Here is an 18,378-nt window from a genome sequence, read left to right as displayed (position 1 = left end):
ACCTATCTAGAAAAATGCCTGGCACAAAGAAGCACCTTGTAAATCTTAACTATGACAATAGCAATTATTTTGGTCATTCCAATCAGGTCTACGTGACCTGATGAAAAATGGAAGTATCCTACAGGATTTGGATAAGGTAGGTTAAGTTAAAAAAAATGTCCTGAGCACTTACAAAAAATTTCATCCTTGCTACTTCAAGGACAAAGATTTAAACATAGTCTCCTTACTTAGTATACTGTTCTACCAGAAAGATGCCCTAGGAATTATTACTTAGTGTCTCTCTGCATATTATGCTCTGGCATAACTAAAATGCTGCATTGGTCATAGTGGCGGCTGTGGCCATGCTGGAGAAGATAGGGATGAGTGAAGCTTACATTTACCGGCCATGAGTTCCATAAAGGTGAGGCCTGGATGCTCCGGAAATGGCCACAATCACAGCCGGGACTCCATAGCCCACAGGGAACACGAGCTTCTTCATGAGTCTGTTCATGCTTGAATAGTTGACCACTATCAGGTTCCAAGTGGTGAGAAAAAGGTGCAGGCTTTCCAGCAGCATCCAGGGGAAGGAGGCCAGGTAGAGGTAGTGCAAGGCACCAGCGATGGTGATGCACACCCCCGGGGGGAGGAGAAAAAGACACCCAGAACAGTAAGGTCTGAGTGTGCCCAGGACCTCTCCTGTATGCTGCCACTGGGAGAATTCCGAGGGGTAGATTGAACTGTACCAAGAAGGTATGTTTTCTAGTTGAGTCAGGCAATGTGAAATTGGCAGAGTTCTCCTAACCTTCTCCAAGACTCAAGGCTATTTTTTTAAGGTATCCAGTGCAACATCACTCCATGAGCCAGCATTCCCTGGAGCAAGAAAGGGAGTACTTTGGGACACCACCATCAATACTTTGAGTTCAGTTCTGTTGATGGTCGTGAGGAAGAGGAGGTAGGCTAGGAAGAGGCAGTGAGAGCTGCAGGTGCAGCCAGGTGCTGGTGTTCTGGATGGCTTTGCACAGGAGGAAGGTGAGGGCTGCTAGGAGGAGGCATAGCAGGGAGAGGCCCAGCCTCACATAAGTGATGACAGTCAGCACGGGATCCTCCTCCTGGGACCCAGCAAAGAGAAGTTCACAGTTGTGCTTTCCTGCTCCAGGGTAATGACTTTACCATTTTTATTTTTGGCTTAGCAAATTCAAGAATAAAGGAGCCAGGTAAATTTGAGAAGTTGGTGGATAAGATACTCTTAAATTCATACTTTTGGAATATGATGAGATTCTGAACTGATGGATTCAGCCACTGGGAGGACTGATGGATAAAGAAAGAGTCCTTACTCAACACAAAGCCGTGGGCCCCTCAAGGGTTTGTTTTTCTCTTGACCTTTCTGCCTAACAAAGCCTACAGGTTGATATGTGAGGCTTGGGTAGGTGCAAAGCTCCACACTGAACACCATCCTCTGTCCCCATTACATGATGCCATGTGACAGAATTTGTATCTCAGTGTTCAACTGTCAACTTCCTATCCCAGACACTGCTTGCTTCAATCCAGCAACCCACTGGACACTAATCCTTGTAAACAGAGAACCAGATCCTTGATTAAAAAAAGAAAATTTATTTGATGATAGTGGTAGCTTAAGATTCACATTTGTCCACCTCTTTTTGCAAATCATCTTAAAGCTATGAGGGAAAGGGGGAAAAATACTACTAATTCCCCACTTCAGTGTAACTAGAGGAGAAAGGAGAAAGATGGGAGGAGTGAGAAGCAGAAGGGAAAGGGGGAAGGGACGGAGGAGGGAGTAGGGAGAGAGATAATGTGCAAGTGATTAAAAAAATGGAAAACAGAGCTAAGCTCCTTCTTCCTCTCTCCTCCTTCCCTCCCTCCTTCTTTTCTTTTCCCTACCCTCCCTCCCTTCCCATCCCTCCCTTACACTCCCTCCCTCCTTCCTTCCTTTTTCTTTCTGACAGGGAGTCACTATGTTGTCTAGGCTGGTCTAAAACTCCTGGCCTCAAGAGATCCTCCCACCTCAACCACCCAAGAAGCTGGGACTACAGGCAGCAAACCACTGCACTTGTCTAAAATTGTCTTTTCTTTTAAAAAAAAAAAGTTTTATTTTAAAGATGTGGGGTAAAATTCAGGGTTAGGTACACAGATGTTCATTGTGCTTGTTGATGAGGTGTGCCCCCTTCCCCTGACAGATTCCCACTACTGCCAGTCCTGCCTCCCCACCCCGCCTGAGAGCTTCCCACTACTGCCAATCCTTTTCTTATAGTATGATAATTGTTCAAGGTCTGCTTATGAGTGAACATGTGATGCTCAGTTATTTGTATCTGTGATAGATCACTCACAGGTCTATCACAGAATATTATAGGCTCTAAGTCCATCCAAGTTGCTGTGAAGTTCATACTTTTGTCCTTCTTTATGGCTGCATAATATTCCATCTTGTATATGTACCACATTTAAAAAAATCCAGTTCTCTTTTGATGGGCAGCACAGTGGATTCCATGTTTTCACTATTGTGAATAATGCTGCAATAAACATGCATGTGTAGGTATCTTTTTCATAGAGTGATTTGAGTTCCTCTGGGTATATTACCAGTAGGGGGATTGTGGGTATAGAAGATTGATTGTTAGATCTTTTAGGAATCTTGGCTAAAATTTTCAAAGGTGTATCTAGATAAAGAGTAATTGATCATTATTTATACTATTTCAACTTTTGCAGTATGTATGTAAGTTTGAGATGTTCCCTAAGAAAATGTTTACAAATAAATAACAAGCCCTCCGGGTGATTTTGATGTATCCTAAAATTTGCAAACCTTTGGTAATAATGACAAAAAGCTATTTCCCGATTATAGCTCCCACAAAAACATAACTATATCCATGATCCAATAGAAAAATAGACCAAGGATATTAACAAATTGTTTTCTCAGGTGAAAATAGAAATGGCTCTTAAATTAAGATATTCATTTCATTCATCAGTGGAAGGATGGATAAAGAAAATGTGACCGGCCAGGCTCGGTGGCTCAGCCTGTAATCCTGGCACTTTGGGAGGCCGAGGCGAGTGGATCGCCTGAGTCCACGGATTCGAGACCTGCCCGGGCAACTCGGTGAGACCTCGTCTCTACAATAAATCAAAAATTAACCAGGCGTGGTAGTGCGTGCCTGTAGTTCTGGCTACTTGGAAGGCTGAGGTGGAAGGATGGCCGGAGCCCAGTGGGGTGAGGCTGCGGTGGCTGGGAGTGGAGCGTGCCACTGCACTCTAGTCTGGGCGACAGAGTGAGACTTCAACTCAAAAAAAGAGGAAAATGTGACCTACACACACACACACAGTGGAATACTATTTAACCATAAGAAAGAATGAAATGTCTTCTGCAGCAACATGGATAAAACTAGAGGTCATTATCTTAAGTTAAACAACTCAAGAGCAGAAAGACAAATATTACATGTTCTTACTTTTAAGTGGGAGTTAAGCAATGGACATAGAGAGTGGAATAACACAACCTGGAGACTCAGAAGGCTGAGGGGGTGAGGGATTAAAAAAATGGCCTATTGGGTATGATGTTTACTATTTGGGTGATGATTAAACTAAAAGCCTAGACTTTCCCACTATGCAGCAATATATCCATGTAAGAAAATTGCACCTGTACTCCTTAAATTTATGCAAAGAAGACATAAAAATTTTCCTAGACATCACATTTACCTCTCAGATGGGCAAAAATCCCCAGAGCTTGATAATAACTTTACAGTGAGGGGGTGAGGACTCATACATTTTCATATAATGCTGGTGAGAGTGTTAACAGGTATAGCCGCTATACGAGGGGGATTCCCCCCCAATCCTGAAATTTATATTTTAAAAATTATGTATTTATTCTTACATGTTTAAACTTCAGTCACCTTCAACGTACCCTCCGTTTGATGCAATACACCAATCAAGATACTTTTTCCACGGCTCAAAACATTTTTTGAACTCATCCATTTTGATGCTTTTTAGAACTTCTGCCATCTTTTTCACCTCTTCTACATCGACAAAACATTGCCCTTTGAGGACTTTTTTTCCTCCATGGAAACAAATTATTAAAAAGTCATTTGGGGTGAGATAGGATGAATAGGGAGGGTGGGTGACAGGGGTTCTGCTGTTTTTGGTAAAAAACTGCTGAACACAGCGCAGGTGTGTGGGCAGGTTGTTTGTGTAAATCACCTATCATGAAATGGGCAAATGTGTTGAAAGAATCTCAAAAAAAAAAAATTCATTGAAGCCAAACACAGCTTCTCACAGCAACACTAATGGATACACTGATGCTAATGGGTTCCTAGAACATTTACCTAGTGGCGGAAGCCGGTCCTGCAAAGGGCACACCCTCCAAAAGATAATCCTGTTTTTTGAATCCCTCCTTTGCATGTTGAAATACTCCCATATCTACCAGCATATAATTATGAATCCGACCCAGTACACATCTCAAGTGAGTACTCAAGCAGAAGATAAGTGAAGTATGTGTAAATTGTAGCAACATTATTTGTATTAGCAAGTGATCAGAAACAAAATGCTCACTAGGAGGGGACCTGATAGACAATTGACCGCACATTCACACAACAGAATGCAATGTGACCAAAAAATAGTTGTCAACACAAGGTGGGGTGGGGAAGAAATAGGACTGGGATTCAGAAATTACCTACTGGGTATAATGTTCACTATCTGGGAAATGGGTCACCAGAAGCGCAATCCCCACCACCATACAATATGCCTTGTAACAAACATGCACTTGTGTACACAGAATCTAAAATATGTTATTTTATTTTTAAAAAATACTGGTGAAACCCTTTGTAGACTGTAGTCAAATAATCTCACAAATGTAATAAATAAAAAACTCAACATGCACAGCAATGAATAAAACATGCCACCCCATGAGTGGAGTGCAAAACGTGCATTTGATTTATATGTCTAAAATCCCCACAGAAAAGTGCAGGAGAAACTGAGAACTTTGGTTGTCTGAGGCGAGAGGAACTTAATGCCTGGTTTTGGGGTGGGAGGGAGACTCAACATTTCCTCTCCTATCCTGTTTAAGTTTTTTTTTCTTTTTTAGTCAGAGTCTCACTTTGTCTCCCAGGCTGGAGTACAGTGGGACAATCCTGGCTCACTGCAGCCTTGACCTCCTGGGCTCAGGTGATTCTTCCACTCAGTATCCCTAGTAGCTGGGACCACATCTGGCTAATTTTTTGATTTTTTTGTAGAGACAAAGCCTCACTAGTTGCCCAGGCTGGTCTCGAATGCCAGGTCTTCTTTCTTAAGCCATCCTCTCACCTTAGCCTACACGAGTGGCGGGATTACAGGCATGAGCCAAAGTATCTTTTGTTTGTTTGTTTTACTTTGTTTTCTTTTTTGATATGGAGTCTTGCTCTGTGGCCCAGGTTGGAGTGCAGTGGTGCGATCATAGGTTAATGCAGCCTCCAACTCCTGGGCTCAAGTGATCCTCCCGCCTTAGCCTCCCCAATAGTGGGACTACAGGTGTCTGCCACCATGCCCAGCTAATTTTTAAATGTTTTTGTAGAGATGGGGTCTCACTTTGTTGCCTAGGTTGGTCTCGAGTTTCTGGCCTTAGGTGATCCTCCTGCCTCAGTCTCCCAAACTGCTGAGATTACATGTGTGAGCCACCATGCTCAGCCTCTGAGTTTTGAAACACAAATATTTCACCTCTTCAATAAATAAAAAGCAGCAGACAAATAAAAGTGTGACTATTCTGTTTGCTAACAAAGTGGCCTTGGAGTGTTGTTGATACTTGTGAGATTCCTATAAGGCCTGAGCATTTGGCTAAGATCTGACTCATGCTATTTATGTGGATGCTCATAGTAAATACAGCGTTACCAGAGGACTGTTGAGTGAGTCCCTGTTCCTGGTGATACTGTGAAAGCACTCAGCTCACCTGGCTAGAGGAAGAGGCAAACACAGTCGCTGACCCACCTGTCACTGGCTCCCCTGGCCTCCTCTGACCTCTGCCAAACCCAAATCTTCCTTTCTGCAGCCCCTAACCACTCCTGTCTTGCAGACCCCTGTGGTGAGCAGAATTCTAATTCTGCCCTCATAGCCCCACTGCCTGCTGAGTACACACCTTTTTCCAGGCATTCAATCAAATGTGAGTCTAGGTGTTCCTATGGAGGGACTTTGCAGATGGAATTTAGGCCTGAATCTGTTGACTTTAAGCCAGGGAGTTTATCCTGCATGGGCCTGGCCTAATCAGGTGAACCTTTACAAGATCCGGGCTCTTCCTGGAGAAAACAGATTCAAAGCTTAAGAAGGACTGCATGTGAGGAATATTTTCCTGCTGGCCTCCAGAAAAGAAGGCTGCTGCATTGTGAGAAGGTCATGTGGGAGGGAATGTGAGTAGCTCTCAGGAACCTGAACGTGGTCCCCTGCTGACAGCTACCAAGAAAGTTTGACCTCAGTTCTACAACCAGGAAAAACTGAGTTCTTCCAGCAACCAGGGAGTTTGGAGGAGGGTCTCAAGCCTCAGATGAAATGGCTACCCTGGCTGACATGATGATTTCAGTCTTGTGTAAACTAAAAATAAAACCCTAAGTCTCCCAACTGAAAGGACCCCAGAAGAACCTTCAAGACTTAATTCCCTGGGCCAGGCACAGTGGTTCATGCCTATAATCCCAGCATTTTGGAAGGCTGAGGTGAGAGGATTGCCTGAGCCCACAAGTTCGAGACCAGCCTGGGCAATTTGGCGAGACCTCATCTCTACAATAAATCAAGAAAAATTAGTCAGGTGTGGTGGCACATGCCTGTAGTTCCAGCTCCTTGGAAGATTGAGGTGGGAGAATCACCTGAGCCCAGCAGATCGAGACTGCGGTGGCCATAAGCATGCCACTGCCCTCCAGCCTGGGTAAGAGAGTGAGACTCCGACTCAACAAAACAAAACAAAATAAAACAAAACAAACAAAACTTAGCTCCCAGTCATGACGGAATGGGAGGTCAGACATGCCTTGTTATGCTCCCTCTCTTTTGTGACTCAGACACCACAATTGAGCAGCCTGAATGTTAAAATAGAGATATTAAGACCGACAGAACAGATGCTTTGTGGCACTAAGACACCGAATTATAAACAGTCTCTAAGGCCGTGCCATCCAGGCAAGGGCTAAGTCATGCACCCCTACACTTAAGGAATAAACTATGTTCTTTTTTGTTGTTGCTGTTGTTAGGGTCTCACTCTGTTGCCCAGGCTGGAGTATGTGGCACACTCACGGCTCACAGCTGTCTCAACCTCCTGGGCTCAGGTAATCCTCCCACTTCAGCTTCCTGAATAGCCTGAACCACAGGCACGTGCCACAACATCCAGCTACTTTTTAAATATTTTTGTAGAGACAAGGTCTTGCTATGTTGCCCAGGCTGGTCTCGACTCCTGGGCTCAAGCAATTCTCTCACCTCCACCTCCCAAAGTGTTGGTATTACAGGCATAAGCCACCACACCCGGCTGGAATAAACTATATTCTAACAGCCACAAGGTTTTTCTTTTTTCTCTAGCAGCTAAACAAGCACTGGCTTCAAAATAAGCAATATTAACACATTTATGATTGAAAAAATTTTCACTTTCCTAATACTGAAAGGAGGTGAAAATAAAGTTTACAGCTGGTTGCTGCAAACTTCTGTCATTAAGCACAAGTGAAATGGTCTTTTCTAAATTGTCACCTTTTTCACAATACAGCTGAAAGTTGCAGATATATCCAGTATTTGCCTTAGACACCACTCTGATTGAATTCTGTTTTTGCATTTTTATTCATATTGTAAACCAAATATATTTCTTTATTTCTTTATTTACATTGCATTATTACATCACTATCTGTCTCACTATCACTAATAAGTTCACTGGCTTCACCGTAGACCTCGGAAACCTCATCAACATAAATTTCTTCATTTTCCATAGTTATGGTAAATTATTTTTAATGTTGAAGTATGAAAGCCCCGAAATATCAAAATGCAAGTATACAACACTAACCACATGAAAATAATGACCAACTTGCAATTTTTACCAACTATGTAAATCAATAACAACATTGTGCAGATGATATCAGATAATTATCTCAATTAACTTTCTCCTTACCTACTATTCATTTTAAAGCAAAATATAATAGCACATGCAAATGACAGTGTTGCAGCGTTCAGAAACAGAATTTGGAATGAGTACATTCACATCAGTAGCAACCAGGAACCAAACTTGAAATGTTGTAAATTCATGTCAGAAATCACAAATTAGTTAAAACAATTCACAGTTCAAACTGATACCCATGTCCACCAGCCATAACTATAGCTTTGATTAGACAAAAGACTGATTTTAGTAACTTTCTCCTAATATGAACCACTGACTATGGACTTGTTCTGGCTGGGTTACAGAGTCTACACACTTGTGTACCTTCATATTCTGAAAAGATATTTTGAAATATAGGGCCTACGAAAGGGAAAAAAAACCCAAAACAAACAGCCCCACTAAAAAGTGGGCAAAAGACATGAACAGACACTTCTCAAAAGAAGATATAAGGGCAGCCAACAGGCACATGGAAAAGTGCTCAGCCTCACTCATCAGAGAAATTCAATCAAAACCACATTGAGATGCCACCTAACCCCAGTAAGAATGGCCATCATTAATAAAACAAACAACAATAGATACTGGGGAGGATGCAGAGAAAAAGGAACACTTCTACACTGCTGGTGGGAATGCAAACTAGCACAACCTCTTTGGAAGACAGTGTGGTGATTTTTGAAAGAACTAGAAATTGGTGTTCCATATGATCCAGCCATACCCCTATTTGGAATATACTCAGAGGAATTTAAGTCCTTCTACAAAAAAGATACCTGCACATGCATGTTTGTTGTAGCTCTATTCACAATAGTAAAAACATGGAACCAACCGTGCTGACCATCAAAGCTGGACTGGATAAAAAATGTGGTACATATACACAGTGGAATATTATGCCGCCATAAAGAACAAGCATATGGACTTCGCAGCAACTTGAATGGATTTAGAGTCTATCATATTCAGTGATCTATCACAGAAACAAAGAACAGAGTACCATATGTTCTCACTCATAAGTGGATCTCGAACAATTATCATAATACTATAAAAAAGGAATTGGCAGTAGTGGGAAACTGCCAGGGGAGGATGGATGAGATTGGCAGCTGAGGGAAACTGCCAGGGGAGGGAGTCACACACCTCATCAACAGGGGTACCTGCAAAATGAACATTTGTATACCTAACCCATAATTGTATCCTGCATCTTTAAAATAAAGAAAAAAAAAAGAAATGTAGGGTCTAACTGTAAATGTTAGGTCTCCACCCCAAAAGTAAACATAAGTTGTATGTAACATGCTTGTTTGCTGAATGTGCATGTGTCAGAACCATCTTCATTAATAGTGATAGCTCCTCCTATAGCCTTTTGAATATGTATGCTTCATATTCTCCTGCAAAGTTCCTGTCTCTGGTTTTGGCTGGAGGCATGCTTCCCAGACTGTGGGACAGTAACCTTGAGGCTATAACCCTTAACAAGAAGCAAAGTTTCCTCTTTTTCCAAGATTAAAGATATATCGAGGGTGCCCAAAAATGTATACACATTTTAAGAGATGTTTGCTGTAATCAGACATGTCTGGACCCTGATGGTAACCACTTCCAGCATTTCTTGTAATTGCAGAAGTCAAATGTGACTTATAGTCATCTTGAGTATTATAATTTTAATACAGTTTTTTCCTTTCTTAAAGTGTGTATACATTTTTTGGGTCTCTCTTTCACTGTCTCTCTCTTTCCCTCTAGATAGATAGATAGATAGATAGATAGACAGATTTAGAACTTGTAAGACTCTGAGCAGAGAACACATCCTGCCATGCTGAAATGCTGATCCACAGAAATTGCAAGATAGTATATTTTTAAAAGATGCAATATTTGTGGAAATCTTACACGGCAACAGATGCAGAGTGCAGCCCCTCCTGGACTCTCACCTGCACATTGGAGGGGGCCATGAGGATTGCAATGCTGACAAGGTGGGTGCAGTGGCAGGTGTTGCTGCTGTCTCGTGTCCACTATCCTGCAGCCTGTGGTGGCCCAATGACCACACCCATGCTGGCCACGCTCCCAGAAGACACAGAACACCTCTTGCCTTGGCCCAGGGGTCATTGGCTGTAAAAACAAGGCACAGATGTGAGCTGGTGATTCTGGTCCTCAGAGAGGCTGACCCAAAACTGGCTCAGGAAGGGCTGACTTTTTTGGGGAGATGATACCCCCACAGCAGAGCCTCCTGAATCCCAAGGCCAAGCAGGAAGGCTGTGCCTGGGATTCAGGCTCCTTCCCCACTCATGGCCCCATTTCTCCAGCAGTTACATGGTGGGAGAAGGTGAAGATGACTGGAGAACTGAGATCCTGGGTGTTTTTCTTGCTCAGAAAGGCAGAGATGGCATCTGAGAGCAGCGAGTCTTTGTGCTTCTCCTATGGAGCTGCCTGCTTTTCAGGCTCCAGGAACAGGGGGCCCTCAGCCATCAACTTACCCATCCATGGAATGGAGACAAGGCCCACCAAAGAAGGGCCTGTGGGGCAAGGTCAACGTTACCACTTTGGGGTCCCCAAGAGGGCTTTCTGCTCCTCAGATGGAGTCTCCTCTTGTGGCCCTACCCCGCCCCACCCCACTTCCCTCGACTCTTCAAATCTCTTATTTTTCACATCCTTGTCCCACCATGAGGCCTCACCAACCTTTCCCCCATTTCAACTGTTACCTGTGTCACCAGATTCCTGTGCCAGATCCCAGTTCAGCTGCATTTTTGTCTGAACCTGATTCAAGGTGACATTGCTGTCTTCTTGCTCCTGCACCTCCAGGGACAGTTCTGAAATTTTGGGAAATATGTATGAAGTGTTAGGTTAGGAGTTGTGCCTGCAGTGGTTAATATATATGAGTATATACGTAGCCTGAAGTTACAGACTACACACACACATGTGCACACTCACACACATATGTATGCATATACAGTACAAAGTTACAAAGGATTCAAAGAGAATAATATAAGCAATTTTACAACCATAAAGTAAATAACCTAGATGAAATGGACAAATTCCCAGGGACACACAAACCACCAAGGCCAACTCAAGAAGAAATAGAAACTCTGAAGAGACCTATAACAGACAAACAGATTGAATCAGTAATCAGAACCTCTCAAAATGAATGACCCAGACTGAATGGCTTCAATGTTGAAACCTACCGATTGTTTAAGGAAGAACGAATGTGAATCCTTTGTCAACATCTCCAAAAAATAGATAAGGGTAAAACATGATTTACATAATTCTATGAGGTCAATATTACTCTGACAACAAAACCAGATAAAGACATCACCAGAAAACTATAGACCAATATTTCTAATGAAAATGGATGCAAAAATCTTCAACAAAATATTAGGAATACATTTAAACTTGTAAACAGACTTGTAAACAGGAAGCTGCAAAAGTTTTTGAAAGAAAGTAAAGACTCCATATAAATGGAAGGACATCCTGTGCTCATGGGTTGGAAAACTCCATATTGTTAAGATAGTAATACTACCCAAGTTAGATCTATAAATTTAATGCAATCTTTATCAATATTCTAATAGCCTATTACAATTGTTTTGCCAAACAAGAAAAGTTCATCTTAAAATTCATATGTCATTGTAAGAGGCCCAAATACCCAAGAAAATCTTGAAGACCAATACATTTGAAAGATTTACAGCTCCTCATTTCAAAACTTACTACAAGACTACAATAATCAGAACAGTATGGAGCTGGCATATTGGCCAACAGAATAGAACTGAGAGCCAAGAATAAACACATTCGTCTATGGTCAACTGATTTTTCCACAAGTATTACGAAGGCTATTCAATGAGGGAAAGGATAATCCTTTTAACAAATGGTGCTGAGATTACTGGGTATCTACATGTAAAAGAAATAATTTGACCCCTATCTTACATAATACACAAGCATCAACTCAAAATAGGTCAAAGATCTAAATTTAGGAGCTAAAAATAAAACACATTAGAGAAAATACAGTGGTAGAACTTTCTGGCCTTGGATGTGGCAATGAATTCTTAAACATGACATCAACTGCACAAATAACAAAGGTAGATAAAAAGGGTCCCATCAATATTTAAAGCATTTGCTTATTAAAGTGAAAAGACTATTAAGAAGATGAAAAGACAACTACAGAATGGGTGAAAAAATTTGCAAATTGCATATCTCATCATGGGCTGCTATGAGAATACATAAAAAAACGCTTACAACTCAATAACCAAAAGACAAACCCAGTTACAAAATGGATAAAAGACTTGAATAGATATTTCTTCAGAAAAGATGAACAAATGGTGAATATGCACATGAAAAGATGTTAAACATCATTTGTCAATAGGGAAGTGCAAATCAAAACCACAATGAAATATCAACTCAGATATAACAAAAAGGCCATCATAAAAACAAAACAAAAGAAACAAGTTTTTGCTAAGGACATAGAGATTGTAGCTCTTATATGTTTCTTGTGGGCATATAAAATGGTACAGTCAATTGGAAAAGCAGTTCGGCAATTCCTCACAAAGTTAAACATGGAATTACCATATCACCCAGCAATTCTGTTCCTAAGTATCTGCCCCAACAAATTGAGAACACTTATTCAAACAAAAACTTGTACACCAATATTCATCGCAGAACTGTTCACAATAGTCAAAAGGTAGAAACAACCCAAATATCCGTCAACTATGAACAGATATACAGAACATAGTCTATCCATACCGTGGAATAATATTCAGTCATAAGAAGGAATGAAATACTGATACATGCTACAACATGGATGAACCATAAGAATATTATGCTAAGGGAAAGAAGTTAGACTAAAAGGTATGATTCCATTTATAGGAAATATCCAGATTAAGCAAATCCATAGACACAGAAAGCAGATTAGTGGTTGTCAGGGACTGGAGTAAGGGAAGAATGAGGACGGATTACTTAGTAAGTGCAGTGTTTACTTCTGGGGTGATGAAAATATTTTAGAAATAGAGTTGATGGTTGTACAACTCCGTGGATATGCTAAGTTCTAACTGAAATGCACACTTTAAAATGGTGATTCCAATATCATGAATTTTAGCTCAATAAAACAGATCATATAAATATCAGCTAATTGTAATTTATGTTCTTCCAAATTAATTTTTTTGAAGCAGTGTCTATTTTGTTGTTTTAAATTCTTCATCATACTTATTTTACTGCTGATAATCTAGGTAACAATTAAAATGCATATTATCTACAAGTTGATGCATTTCTTTTTAATCTTCTACGTTAACTTATTTATGAGAATATCACTGACATTCACATGTGGTCACTTGGCCCTAGTGGGATTGAAGAGGAATGAGGCGGTGAAAGGGTGGAACAGGAACATGGGGTAGCCCCTGGACTTACCTGTGCCTCCAGAATAATTGAAGGTCAGCAGCCCGTTGGGAAGGGTCTTGCTCAGGCCTCTCAGGGCATCCTCCAGGTCATACAGCAGGTGAGTGGCCACACAGTGCTGCTGTGAGTGGGGCAGGGTCTCCAGGTCTCCAGGGGTCTTCAGCAGCTCATCTACATTCTATATGAGGTTCTAAGGGGATAGGGACACAGAGCCCATGAGCAATGGGTCAAAGGGATGCACAAAGACTTGACCATTCGGTCCCAGTGATCAGACCCTAGAGACTGTCTATTTGGGGGATATAGGAGGCATTGGATGGGATTCCCCCATTGGATGGGATCCTTTGGGTGAACTTGACCCTGGAGTATAGCCCCTCAAAAGTCAGCCCTCTTTTGAAATGTCAATCATCTCATAAAGCCAAAGTCTATGGAGCAGCCAGCGGAAAGACAGTAGGTGCACTTGGTGTCTAATATCGTGTACAACTCTCCCCCATCCCTGAAAGATGCAGGGAGTCAGTCCAGCTCCCACTGTATGCGGTCATCTCGTCCTGGATGTAAACTACCTAGGGTCTCTGTGGATTGTTGCCACCTTGCCCCTGGGGGTCCTGCCCTTACCTCAATGGTGGTCTGGACTGAGGACAAACTCAAGCCTCTGCTTAGATTTTGGAGTTTGTCAAAAAGCAGGAGAGACTCTTGGGAGAAGAGAGAAGAGGTGAGAGAGTTTCTTGGGTGGATGGAGAGCTCAGAGCAAAGGCATAGCTCCGGGGCAGTGCTTTGCAGAGTGATTTTCTGCCCCCTGGGTCCTGCAGGGTCACTCATCTGACTGTGGATAGCAGGGGGTGGAGTCCAGGTGGGGAAGGGCACCCTTGCTGGGAACAGGCTCATTAGGGGTGTGTCAGGGTATGGGGATGGTTCTAGGGTCAGGTCAGACCAGGTCCCTTCACAGAGAGTTGTCTTCTGGTTATTGCGGATCCTAGGTTTGGGCTTCCAAGCTGGGCCACAGTGGCATGTGTAGGAGCCCACGGTGTTGATGCAGACGGTGGGGCTGTGGCACTGATGCTGCCCGGAGATGCACTCATCCACATCTGGGGGCGCAAAGAGGGTGCCGGGCCAGGTCCTGTCCCAGTTAGATAGGGTACCTTCTCCTGCCCATGCCCCATCTCATGCCTCCCTGTATTGTGCCCCTTGGGGTGGTGGATGCCGGATCAGGAAAGACGGAGAGGCCCAAGCTCAGGAGGTTGGCTCCTGTGGAGGCACCCATAGTAACTGGCTGCTGCCTGGGGTCTCCCCAGCCTCCCCCTCAGTTCCCAGCTCCTTCGCCGGGACCCCCTGCTCTTTTCACATGGTGCCTCAGAAGAATCAGTGCCGGGCACAGCGCCATTCTGCGTGGTGTGTGTGGGTGCCATTGGATATGGGATCAGGAGCTTGGGGTCTCCGGAACAAGGAATCTGGCTCTTGACCTTCTCAGACGGTGTCGTTTGGGCAATTGGGGGAGCCAGGAATTGGCGTCCAGTCTGGATGGCAGCAGCATTGAGAGCTGCCCAGGTCGTTGAGGCAGTGGGTGGAGCTGGGGCACGGGTTGTGTCCGGAGGTGCATTCATTCATGTTTGAGGGCAAAGTTGGAGGTCAAGCCCTGGCCCTGACCAGCTCAGTCCTTCCCTGCACCTACTTCCCTGTCTGTCCACTGTCCCATATCAAACACTATGACTACCCGAACTGCCTCTTGGTGACCTTCAATTTCACCTTCAAAGCAAGTTGTGGTGGCCTTCCTGCAAGATGAGCACAGTAGGGGCCCATAGCCCCCAGTTTATAGAAGGTGTCACCAGGGGGGAAACTGAGTCATAGTGGCTGGACTTTCTTGACCAAAGACTCTGGCTGCTCCCTCCCTGGCCATGGCAGAAGATCCCCTCTTAGAAACGGATGTGACACCTTCCACTCACGTGACAGTTGAGGAAGAGGTGAAGCCTGGGCCATGCACAGGGGAGCTCCAGGCCCAGCGGGCCCTGCTGTCTCCCTGCCCAGGAGGACGAATCCTCCATCTGTGGCCTGGTGGGGCCTTGACCTTGAGGGACCCTGTGGCTCTACTGCCTTGGCTGCATCCCAGCTCCTGTCCAGCATCACAGCATCCTCAGGGGGCCTCTAACTGCTCAGAGACTTGGGTCTTCTGGCCTGAGTGCAAAGCCAGGCTGGCACTGGCAGGTATACTTGCCCGGGGTGTTGACGCAGGTGCCGTGGCTCCTGCAGAGTCTTGGGTTCTGCTGACATTTGTCCATGTCTGCAAGAGGGAGGGTGGGTGAAGGGTGCCTGCAGCCGTGGTGAACTTTGGGCTGCGGGTCGACCACGGAAGCATCCAGGGGGCTCTGCATCTCTTCCTGTTTCTGATTGGCATGGAGGCGTCCCATGGCGAGTGGTGGCCCAGACCCTCTTGTCCAGATGGTGCCGGGGTCTCCGGGCTCCTCTGTTTCCCTAGACAGCTACATCTGGGGTGGGGGACATCACAGCCCTCTGGGACCAATCTGGAGATTCTTGGTAGATGCCAGGGTGGGCCTTCCCGGGACTGAGTGAGGGAGATGCTTCTTCCCCAGCAGGCTGGGTCTTGGCTCCCTTGGCCTCATCCCCAGGGTGGCCACTCACTGGTCGAGTTACCCTTGTAAGCCCGGTGGTCCTAGAGGGACAGCACTGTCCTGTCCATGTTCTTGGAAAACCAGCTCTGTCCAGGACTCATCCCTGAGCCAGGGCTTGGGAATGACATTCAATAACTAAGAGGTGGGGAAATTGAGGATGACAGTGGACAATGGGTTCCAGGCTGAGGTAGACTTGGGGTGGATGTCCAGTCAGGCAACCTGGGGCCTTGAAGTGGCTTTTCCTGATCCCAAAGAAGGATCCCACGGATGTGTCAAAAAGTGGTGAGAATCTACATCTGTGCAAGGCCAGCTGAGGGCAGGCTCAGGCTCAGTGTCTGGAGAGGGAGGAGGTGCTGAGGGGGAGAGTGGCAGGTGGTTCTGTCATCTCTCCTTTGCTTCCTACCATGGACTCACACACGGTAGGGGCTCACATTCTGTCCCTGAATGGCCCAGCCCCCATGGGATCTGGGTTGACTTTCTCAGGAGATGGTTGGACCTGGGCAGCGGTCCTCCATGCCACCCTCTCTTGCCATCTGGGTCAGAGTAGACCCTTCCATTCCCTCAACTTTCCAAGTGTGTTTGGGGGTTGACGTCACTCTGCCCACACCTGGCCACGCCATCCTCTGCTGCTCTCAGGGGGCCAAAATTATCAGAGGTTGTCTGGTCAGTCTTGGGCATGGCACCAGACGGAGAGTGAGTGGCTGAGAAGGGAGTCAGGGATCCATGAAGTGTCTCCTCCAGGTAGAATTGTTGACTTGGGTTTGACTGGGGACAGCGGCCCTGCCCTTAAATCTTCCTCCTTTCTCATTTCTGGATGGGGTCCCTGGGTCGGCCATGGCCTGGGGTGGGGGCAGCACAAGTTCCAGGTGTGGCTGAGCCCAAGGGGCCCCAGGGGGTCTCATCCAGACAGTCAATGAGGGCAGCAAAGAGACTGGATATAGCACTGGAACACCCTCTCTGTGAGCTCGTGAAGTGTCTTGAGTGCCAGCTCCCTTTTTGTTTTATTCAAATGAGACATCAGCAGGCAGAGAGATGTTCTGAGCTTCAGGAAGTAGCCCCTGTGGAGGGCTCTGAGCCTCGGGCTTCAGACAAGCATGGGCGGCTAGGTGTCTGGGACGGCCCTCCAATGCCTGGAAAGTGGGGTGAGGAGCTGAGGGAGCAGCCCCAGGCCTCCTGCTTTCATATGCCCCACGATGGTCATGATACCAGGGGTCGTGTGTTCCAGGGCAGCAAAGGCCAGGATGTTGAAGGGTGAGGGGGGCACAGACGGGGCCCAGATGATCTGGGGCTTCATGAGGCAGGTCCTGTTCCAAACCAGCGGGCTGCCCTTTCCCTGTGAGGCCCATGAAGGTCTCTTTCCCACTTCACTCCTGCCCATCCACACAGTTGAGACTCCCTCAGCCCTGCCCTGTTTCTAAAACAGCAACACACCTCCTCAGTGATCACAACCACCACCTGTGCAGACGGTGACATGGTTTGGACATTAGTTCCCTCCAGATCTTATGTTGACGTGTGTGATCCCCAAAGTTGGAGGTGGGGCCTCATGGAAGGTGTTTGGGTCATGAGGATGGATCCCTCAGAATGGCTTGGTAGAGTGAGCTCTTTTTCTGTTAGGTCCCATGAGAACAGCTTGCTGAAAACAGTCTGGCATTTCCTGCTGTCTCTCATTTCCTTCTTTTTGCCATATGATGTTTGCCACAAATCCCTCAACAGAAGCAGATGCTGGCATCATGCTTCTGGAATAGCCAACAGAACTGTGACCCGAATAAACCTGTTTTCTTCTTGAATCACCCAGCCCCAGGTGTTTTGTTCTAGCAACACAAAATGGACTAAAACAGAGGGCTTGCACTGAGACAGATCTATGTCCACCATGTGCAGTTGTGCGGGTTGCTGACTGCATAAGAATGCCCAGCCAGAGCTGAGCAGGGGCTGAAAATCTCCATTCCCCAGATGTGGCTGTGTTCACCTGAGAAGATGATTCACAGGAAGACTGTTCTTTGGTCAAGCCATGTGCATGGTCCACCCACAGGAAACCCTTTTAGACCAGCAGAACTGTGTATAGAGCCCTCCTGTTGAACTCTACACAGGTGAATGTCCTCAGTACATGCCCTAATCCCCTCTCTCTGGGAAGTTCATAGTTCCTGACCAGCCACTACCTGAAAAAAATATCTGAAACCTTCTCCCCTGCCCAGCTGGCTTCCTCTGAAAAGAGGACACAGCCTGATGATGCATGGAGACCTAGATTCTCCCAGGCCAGAACCATGGTGTGGGGCATGGCCATGGCAAGGGATGCAGCAGGTTGTGTCAAGGTTAGGATTTGAACCCAGGTAGTTGGTTCCAGAGTCTGACCTCCTT

General features: G+C 45.1%; 1 pseudogene; it reads right to left on the bottom strand.

The window, feature by feature from the left end:
- Positions 1–376: 376 nt before the first annotated feature.
- On the bottom strand, positions 377–15,801 carry LOC103273082 (annotated as a pseudogene).
- Between the last annotated feature and the right edge of the window lie 2,577 nt (positions 15,802–18,378).

This window comes from Carlito syrichta, unplaced genomic scaffold, assembly GCF_000164805.1.
Source record: "Carlito syrichta isolate Samal-C Ts95f unplaced genomic scaffold, Tarsius_syrichta-2.0.1 Scaffold313494, whole genome shotgun sequence".
Lineage (NCBI taxonomy): Eukaryota > Metazoa > Chordata > Mammalia > Primates > Tarsiidae > Carlito > Carlito syrichta.
This window is presented reverse-complemented; position numbering and strand designations above follow the sequence as displayed.